Below are 8,480 nucleotides of genomic sequence, written 5' to 3'. Positions count from 1 at the left end.
AAGATGTCTGGCCACCTAGCCATGCAACATCTTCCAAGGATTTTTATCCCTTTGGAAACAAAGAACATAATCTGTTTCTTGTGGGTCTTTGCATTGTTTGATATGTGAAAATTGATAGCTAGTCCTTTTCCTTTTAGCTTTGAGTAGTCATTCACACATTGAGGCATCAACATAGAGGCAGACTCAGCATCTGGAGTCTCGCCAAAGTGGGCCTTACCAATTCCTTGCTCTGTCTTCTCCATGTCTTCTCAGCCAGAGATGCCTCCGTGCTAAACCTGTGTGTGTCTTAATGATCGGTCCTCGCACTGTGATCTCTTTTATTATAGACAGAAATAAAGATGACATATCTAAGACTTCATGCAGTGTAAGAGGAAGGAAAGAAAAATTGGGTTTTTGAAATATAGCTCAAAAGTGAGAGAGCAGTGAAGCTGAGACCATAGGACTTTCAAGTCCTTATCTGCTGATGTATCATCATAAATATTGCTGCTTTTTAAAAAAATCTGTGATGGGGAACAAATCAACATTGGTCTTCTTAAAGCGCCCTGAAAAACATAGTGTGTAAGTGACCATCATTTACTACTATTTTTGTGTAAAAATAAATTAAGTTTTCTCTTTCTTTGTCTAACGTAACTGGGTTCATTTTAAGGCCAGGTGTTGTATATACTTTAAAAATTTCTATATATTATGATTTGACATCTTAAAAAGAAAACTTTCTGGCTGGGAGAACTGGCCCTTTCTGGGGTGAGCTAAGTCCTAGAGATAGCAAAGATCCCAGTGCAGGCATGCCTTTGATATGCAAACTCACCAGTCAAAGCAACACCTCCTCTATCTGGTCCATACACCCCAGGAGCAATATTCCTCTGCTTTAATTATCCCAAGGCCAGGAACCAGGCAACTAGAGGACCATCCCTATAGTCCAAGGCCCTTTGGAATTATTGATAGTAGCCAATCCTAACCATTTAGCTGCCCTGTCTTGCTTTTCCCACAGAAACCCCAGTAAAGGTGGAGGCCTAAGCTTTCCTTGAACTCCTGTCTTCTGCCTGTGACCACTCGGGTGATTTTCCATGCGGCCCTGCATGCACCTTCTCTCTAGGACGCGTGAGTGTAATTAACTTTGTCTTTCTGAGTCTCTCTGTCTCTACTTGTGGCCGCCCCTGACCGACCACCTCATAAAACAACACAAAACAGGCTAGAAATTTGAAAACAGAACTTAAAAATCAAGGGCAAGAGGGAAATCAACCAAGTGCTCTGGGAATCACTCTTCAAAAAGCAGGAGCAGAATGTTCTTCTGAGATGTTTGTTCATCAGACTGTCAGCAGCTCCACCTGCACCTAACTTCCAACTCCTTGACTGCATGAATGTCTGTGGATGAGGAGGGACAGTAAAGACAAAGCATGGTACTGCATCAAAGCAGCGCTTCTTTGTCAGGGCTGGTCCTGATTTCAGGTGCTATTGATTTATAAAGAAGCACTACAATTGAAAACTTGAAAACGTTTTCTTTATTGAATAGGTTGCTTGGTTGTGTTTTTTGATGAGGTGCTTTTATTGACTCAACAATGTTAACCTTGTTGAATAAAGCATCTATGCAGATGAGAAAAATCTGATCATTATCTTGTAGTGAGCTGTGAGTGATTCTTTGGCATTCCCTTATTGCCTTCATACAGAAGCCAGTACATTTGGCTTGACATTTGACTTAATTTCTCTTAGCCATGTCCAGAAACAGAAGCTCTTAAACTGAGCCACAGCTATTAATCATATAACAGGTGATTACTAAATGTGGAAGGAACAATGGAGGGAGTCACCTATTATTTTTAGACTCGGATGTGATCCTTATTGTATCATGTTTTTCTGAATATTGGCATGCTTGAAATTCAAAGGGGAAAAGAAACTGGCTTCTCCGTTGTAGAATGAAAATTATAGCTCAAATTTATCTAAAAGCTACTTTTTACTTAATGGTTGAGTTTTATTAATAAGTAATATATTTTTAATATGTTATCAATAATGGTAAAGAAATAATTTGGAGAGAAGAACACCTACCCCTATATCTTCATCTCACATGGAACCTTGGCTCTTCAGGATGGTATTCGAAAACCTTCATGTTGGTTGTAAGTTATAAATTGATTCTTGACTTGAGGTATTCCAGAGATCATTTAGAGGTTCTCTTTCTGAATTTTTTGGTAATTTTTTGCATGTAATTCAAATGAAATTCTATTTATTTCATGAAGGTCTATTTTGGAATTTCAAGAACCACAAGTCGGATAAAAAGCCACATTTATTAGCCCCAGGAGATCACTATAAAACTCAGACCTAAAATTAATTTCTCACAACACACAAAAGATAGAACTCCCTAGTTTATGGCAGCCGTGGGGAAACAGTGATACATTGTTCTTCTCCACTCAGTTGCTTCACCACCAGCAGGTTTTAGTTAACATTATTATGATAGTGAATGACCCTAAAGAGGGCTCCCTCCTTCACTTAAGGCTCCTTCCTAATAACCTACAGCTGTGTGAACGCCATCAGCTATGGGAGTTTCTGAGGGGCATATATTAAAAGTGTTGGAATGTGACTCCATATGGTTCTTGCGGGCTTCCTTTGACGACTCATAATATTCCGTCAGTCCAGCTGTCAATGGCCAATTCCTCAGCTGGGCTGATGACTTGAAAAGCTACTCACCAGTCTTTGTTTCTCATTGTTGCTATTAAAGAGCCAGGAGCTCTTTGTTTGCAGTGGGTAAAAAATGAAGAGGTGCTCCTGTTGAATCAGCGCAGCCAAGGTTCTGAATAGGACTGTCTCCTCAAACCTCTGTAAACTTCTGTTTTTTTACACACCAAAGTACACTTGGTTGTGCGGACGCTAAGTGACTTGGAGGAGAAATTGTTATTGTTTCAATTGCATGGAAATATAAACGCACATTTGCAAAAGAGGCCCCGAATGCAGCCCTGGGCACAAGTTTAAGAGTGATCTTATTTTGTTGGCTTGTAATGGACGGATTTAACTTTAGAACTTGTTTGCTGAAGAAAAGCAATGAATGTAAAGAGGTAATGTTTTACCGTAAAACTTTAATGTAGAAAGAATTAGTGGGATCATTACATCCTTTATTTGGGAAAACAAAGAGGGGCATTATTGGAAAAGAGCAGAAAATCTACAAACTATATGTAAAATTAAATAGAATTTAGGGGGAAAAAGAGGTAAATATATAAAGCCTAATTCTGAAAAGAGATTAAAGTTTTACTTTTTTACTCTTTTATTTTGGGACTAAATCTTAATTTAGAACCAGTCTTACAGAGCGTTGACGATTGCTTCCAGTCAGAGGAAAATAATGTGTTGATGTTTATATGTTACCCTTCTTGATTTTTAGACATTTGCCTTTTTTTTATTGGAAAATTATTTTGTTTTAAGAAGATTGGTAGAAAGGAGACAGTTTCTAGGGAAAAGAGTTTAGAATGATTGCCTTCGTATATTTAGGCTTCTCTTCAAAAATTCATTTAATTTCTCTATGTTTCTGTTTACCTGTTTTCACAGAAGGCAAGAAAACACCAAATTAACTCCAGGATATGAGGAATGTCTTTATAAATATTTATAAATACTTTTCCAATAGTTCTAAGGCCTGTACAAGTGATGTTGAAACAAAAATGCATAATAAATGGTTATTCCTATTTCATTAGGTGTTAGAGTCTGTGAAACATTCCTAAATCTCCAGAATCAGTTAAAGCATGTTTTTATAGCAGCTCAAAGCTAAAGACTCTAAGGAACATTAGCAGAACTTCATTTACCCAAAATTAATGGGCCCTGATGCAGTTGGAATTCTACAAAAAAGGGTATCATTATACGATCCACACTTCTCTAATTACACACCTACTTTGTTTTAATGCTCTCCTCACATTTCTGACGGTTCGCATATATTGTGGCAGTCATTTACTAATATCTCTTACAACTTTGTCTTTCCTCATACGTTTCTTGTCTTCATCATGAAGACATGTTTTTGTAAGAAACTTTTCTATTATACCTTGCAAACAAATCTCAGTAGTTAGCCCCTTAAGTCTTTTCTTACATACTGTAAGAAATGTAATAATTATTTAAAATGCTCCCTTGAAGTTGGAAAGCAGATGGAAAGAAAGTGCTTCATTCACTTATTAAACTGTTTTCTACAATGTGTTGACTTATTTAAGATACATCTTAGAAGACAGAATGCTAAATATTGCCAGAACGAGGATAGAAGAGAGTGAGCATTTGAAATTTGGAGGGTTTATTAAATATTGGCAATCGAGTACTTAAGTGTAACATATAGAGACCATATATACAACACAGTAAATAATTTTGTTTCTTAAATACTTCAGCCAGATTTCATTATCGCAAGCCTATTTGTGGTTTTATTTCACAAAACATTGAGAAAGAAGAGAAAGATAAGAAAGAAAAAGCACAAGATAAAACTTAGAAACATGTCCAGCACAATGATTGATTACTTTTCTATATGATAATACTGGGTCTGTTTTATCTGCATTTGGAATAAAATTATGGCAAAGTCAGTGAACACCCACCCCCCTCCCACCCAGATGTTCCTTAACATGTTCTAACAGAGGACATACAGGAAGGAAGCATCTTGCTTATTTAGATGTACCTTAATCAGTGAGTTAGGTTATAAAAATTAGACCCTGAGGGCTTCCCTGGTGGCGCAGTGGTTCAGAGTCCGCCTGTCAATGCAGGGGACACGGGTTCGTGCCCCGGTCCGGGAAGATCCCACATGCCGTGGAGCAGCTGGGCCCGTGAGCCATGGCCGCTGAGCCTGTGCGTCCGGAGCCTGTGCTCCGCAACGGGAGAGGCCACAACAGTGAGAGGCCCGCATACTGCAAAAAAAAAAAAAAATAGGCCCTGTGGAAAAACTGAGAAGATGAAGAATAGGAACATTATTTCACAATAAAAAATAAACTGGAATTTTGGGAGCTCAGGGAGGCTGAAAATTCAATTATTGAAAAAATGACTGAGGGTGCTAGAACAGTTGGACATCCGCGGGCAAAAAAGTGAATCTAGACCCAGGTCTTCCTTACACACTTCACTAAAACTAACTCAGAATGGATCTTTGACCTAAATGTAAAATGTAAAACCGTAAAACGCTAGAAAATAACATAGGAAAAAAAAAATCTAAATGACCTTGGGTATGGCAGTGACTTTAGATATAACGCCAACACCATCCATGAAAAAAATAATTGATAAACTAGTCTTCATTAAAACTAAAATTCTGGGGCTTCCGCAGTGGCTCAGTGGTTGAGAGTCTGCATGCCGATGCGGGGGACACGAGTTCGTGCCCCAGTCCGGGAAGATCCCACATGCCGTGGAGTGGCTGGGCCCGTGAGCCATGGCCGCTGAGCCTGTGTGTCCGGAGCCTGTGCTCCACAACGGGAGAGGCCACAACAAGTGAGAGGCCCGCGTACCGCAAAAAAAAAAAACCAAAAACTAAAAATCTGCTCTGTGAAGGACAATGTCAGGAGAAAGAGAGATAAGCCACAAACTGGGAGAAAATATTTGCAAAAGACCTATCTGGTAAAGGATATTATCCAAAATATACAAAGAACTCTTAAAACTCAACAATAGGAAAATAAGCTGATTGAAAAATGGGCAAGAGAGCTCATACACCATATGAAGTTACAGCAAGAAGATGGACATATATGAACCAGGAAGCAGGCCCTCACCAGGCACTGAATCTGCCAGTGCCTTCATCTTGGACCTACTGGTCTCCAGAACCATGAGAAATAAATTTCTGTTGTTTATAAGCGCCCCCCACCCCCGGCCACCCGCCAAAAAAAAATGGGCATGAGACCTGAATAGACACTTAACCAAAAAAGATATACATATGGTAAAAAGCACATGAAAAGGTGTTCCATATCATATGTCATTAGGAAACTGAAACTTAAACAACAACGAGATACCACTTACACACCTGTTAGAATGGCCAAGATGCCAAACACTGACACCACCAAATCCTGGGGAGGGTATAGAGCGTCAGGAACTCTCATTCATTGCTAGTGGGATACAAAATAGTACAGCCACTTTGGAAGATGGTTTGACGTTTTTTTACAAAACTAAACACTCTTACCATATGAGCCAGCAGTTGTGCTCCTTGGAATTTACCTTAATGAATGGAAAACTTAAGTCCACACAGAAGCCTGTACAAGGATGTTTATAGCATCTTTATTCATAATGCCTCCAACCTGGAAACAACTAAGATGTCCTTCAGTAGGTGAATGGATATACTATGGTATCTCCAGACAATGAAATATCACTCAGTAACTAAAAAGAAATGAGCTATCAAGTTATGAAAAGACACGGAGGGACCTTAAATTAATATTACTAAGTGAAAGAAACTGAAAGGGCTACATACTGTACAATTCCAACTATATGACGTTCTGGAAAAGGCAAAACTATGGAGACAGTGATCAGTGGTTGCCAGGGGTTGGGGGAGGGAAGGATAATCAGGCAGAGTACAGAGGATTTTTAGGGCAGTGTGAAGTTATTCTGTGTGATACTACAGTGGTGGATACGTGTCATTAAATATTTGTCAAAATTTATAAAATATACAACACCAAGAGTGAACACTAGTGAAAACTATGGATGTTGGGTAGATAATGATGTGTTCATGTAGGTTCATTGATTTTAACAAATACAGTATCCCCCTGTGGTGTCAGGTGTTGATAGTGGGAGAGATTGTGCATATGTGGGAGCAGGGGGCATACGGGAACTCTGTACTTTCTGCTCAATTTTGCTGTGAAATTAAAACTGCACTAAAAAATTAAGTGCACTTAAATGGCTGAGGACCTTTAAAGACTAGCACTGATATTTTATCTCCAGGTACCTCAGGCAGCTGTGAGCTGCTGCACATCTCCCTTTACGGCCACAGACCTTCTATGAAGGCAGTTCTGGGTGTCCTTGAGCTAGTCATAATTTGGGGGAGTAAAGACCTTGGAATGGTGGCATCAGTGAAGCGTGGAAAAAGCTCACAAGGAAATCAGGGCCTGAAGAGAGTACCTGTCAGAGAAGCAGCTGCTAGGTGGACCGTTCAGGAGTGAACCAGTTCATCTTTTCCCTAGAAAGATACTAAGGAAGGTAACTGTTGGGTGGAGGTTGCACTTGGGGGGCTGAGAGGATAGTTGGTAGAAAAGCCGACATCTGCTTTCATACCTGCACAAAGGAGGGATTTTATTTTGCATTCTGTAATGCTTCTTTGGGGGTAGGTAGGGGATAAAATAGTGAAGAAATAAGTGTTCGACGCATGATAGATACTATTTAAAGTTGTAAGTGAATGGCGAGAAAATGTAAGAGGCAAACTTAACACACGATGGGTAAGAATAAAGGTGTTAAATATAAACATTACATGAAAATATATCATTAATTTTCCATTTTTTAAAGCACCATAGCAATTTTATAAAGGGGACATAAAAATGAGTATATTTTAAGCTAATGTTTATGGGTACCTGAAGAAATAAAGAATATCGAGGGAAATAGAAACTTTTAAAATTCTAAACTGTGACATAAGGAAATCTCATAGTTCAGTCAACTAGAAGGGAGATAAAATAGTGTCCAGGCCTTTCTTAATTGGAAATTTCTTTTTCTCAGCCCAAAAAGAAACTTTCCATCTGTTCTAGCATCTGCTTACTGTGGTTCAAGAATTTCTCCAATTTAACAAGTAGGTGTGACAGTTATGACATCCGGGAATTTTTATAAGGAAGCACAAAAGAGTTGGGGTGGCTGATAACTGGTTTCATAAGCTTTTCGCAGATTCCTTATATACACACAGAATTAAAATAGCTCATCACATGGCATGTTTATACCTTTTATAAAAAAAAACTTTCAATTGATGCAATATTGGAATTGTACTATTTTTAAACCTATTTATCGTGAGAAGAGCAGAAAGTGGTTTTGCCCAATTACAGGCCATGGTAGGATTTTAGGAGATGTGACTTCTAGGTCTGTTGGTGAGGCTAATCCCCTTGTGGCTTTCAGAAAGTTGCCTCATTTCTCTTTGACTCAATTTGTCCACTGGTTAAAATGCAAATTTAAATACCTGCCTATTCTGAATATACTGGAACGCTGAGGAAGAAAATATACTAGGCATATAGTTGCTATAGACTGAATATTTGTGTCCCTCTCTATATTTCTATGTTGAGATCCTAATGCCCAATGCGATGGTATTAATAGGTAGGGCCTTTGAGAGGTACTTAAGCCATGAGGGTGGAGCCCTCATGAATGGGATCAGTGACTTATAAAAGTGACTCCAGAGAGATCCCTAACTCTTTCACTATGTGAGGATACAGGCTATGAACCAGGAAGCAGGCCTTCACCATAAACACAACCATTTTGGCACCTTGATCTTGGACTTCCTAGCCTCCAGAACTGTAAGAAATAAATTTTTATGGTTTCTAAGTTACTCAGTCCATCACATTTTGTTTTAGCAGCCTGAACGGATTAAGAGAATGGTATATATGTGG

General features: G+C 38.9%; 1 long non-coding RNA gene across 1 annotated transcript in view; it reads left to right on the top strand.

The window, feature by feature from the left end:
* The first annotated feature begins 994 nt into the window (after positions 1-994).
* Positions 995-8,480, top strand: part of LOC112414200 (uncharacterized) — a 246,005-nt gene continuing 238,519 nt past the window's right edge. The window contains exon 1 of the long non-coding RNA XR_003006105.1: positions 995-1,098. This is a non-coding gene — a long non-coding RNA (uncharacterized LOC112414200). The remainder of the gene's footprint in view (positions 1,099-8,480) is intronic.

Source organism: Neophocaena asiaeorientalis, unplaced genomic scaffold (assembly GCF_003031525.2).
Source record: "Neophocaena asiaeorientalis asiaeorientalis breed wild unplaced genomic scaffold, Neophocaena_asiaeorientalis_V1.1 scaffold113, whole genome shotgun sequence".
Lineage (NCBI taxonomy): Eukaryota > Metazoa > Chordata > Mammalia > Artiodactyla > Phocoenidae > Neophocaena > Neophocaena asiaeorientalis.
The sequence above is the reverse complement of the archived record's forward strand: the minus strand, read 5'-3'. Positions and strand labels throughout refer to the sequence as shown.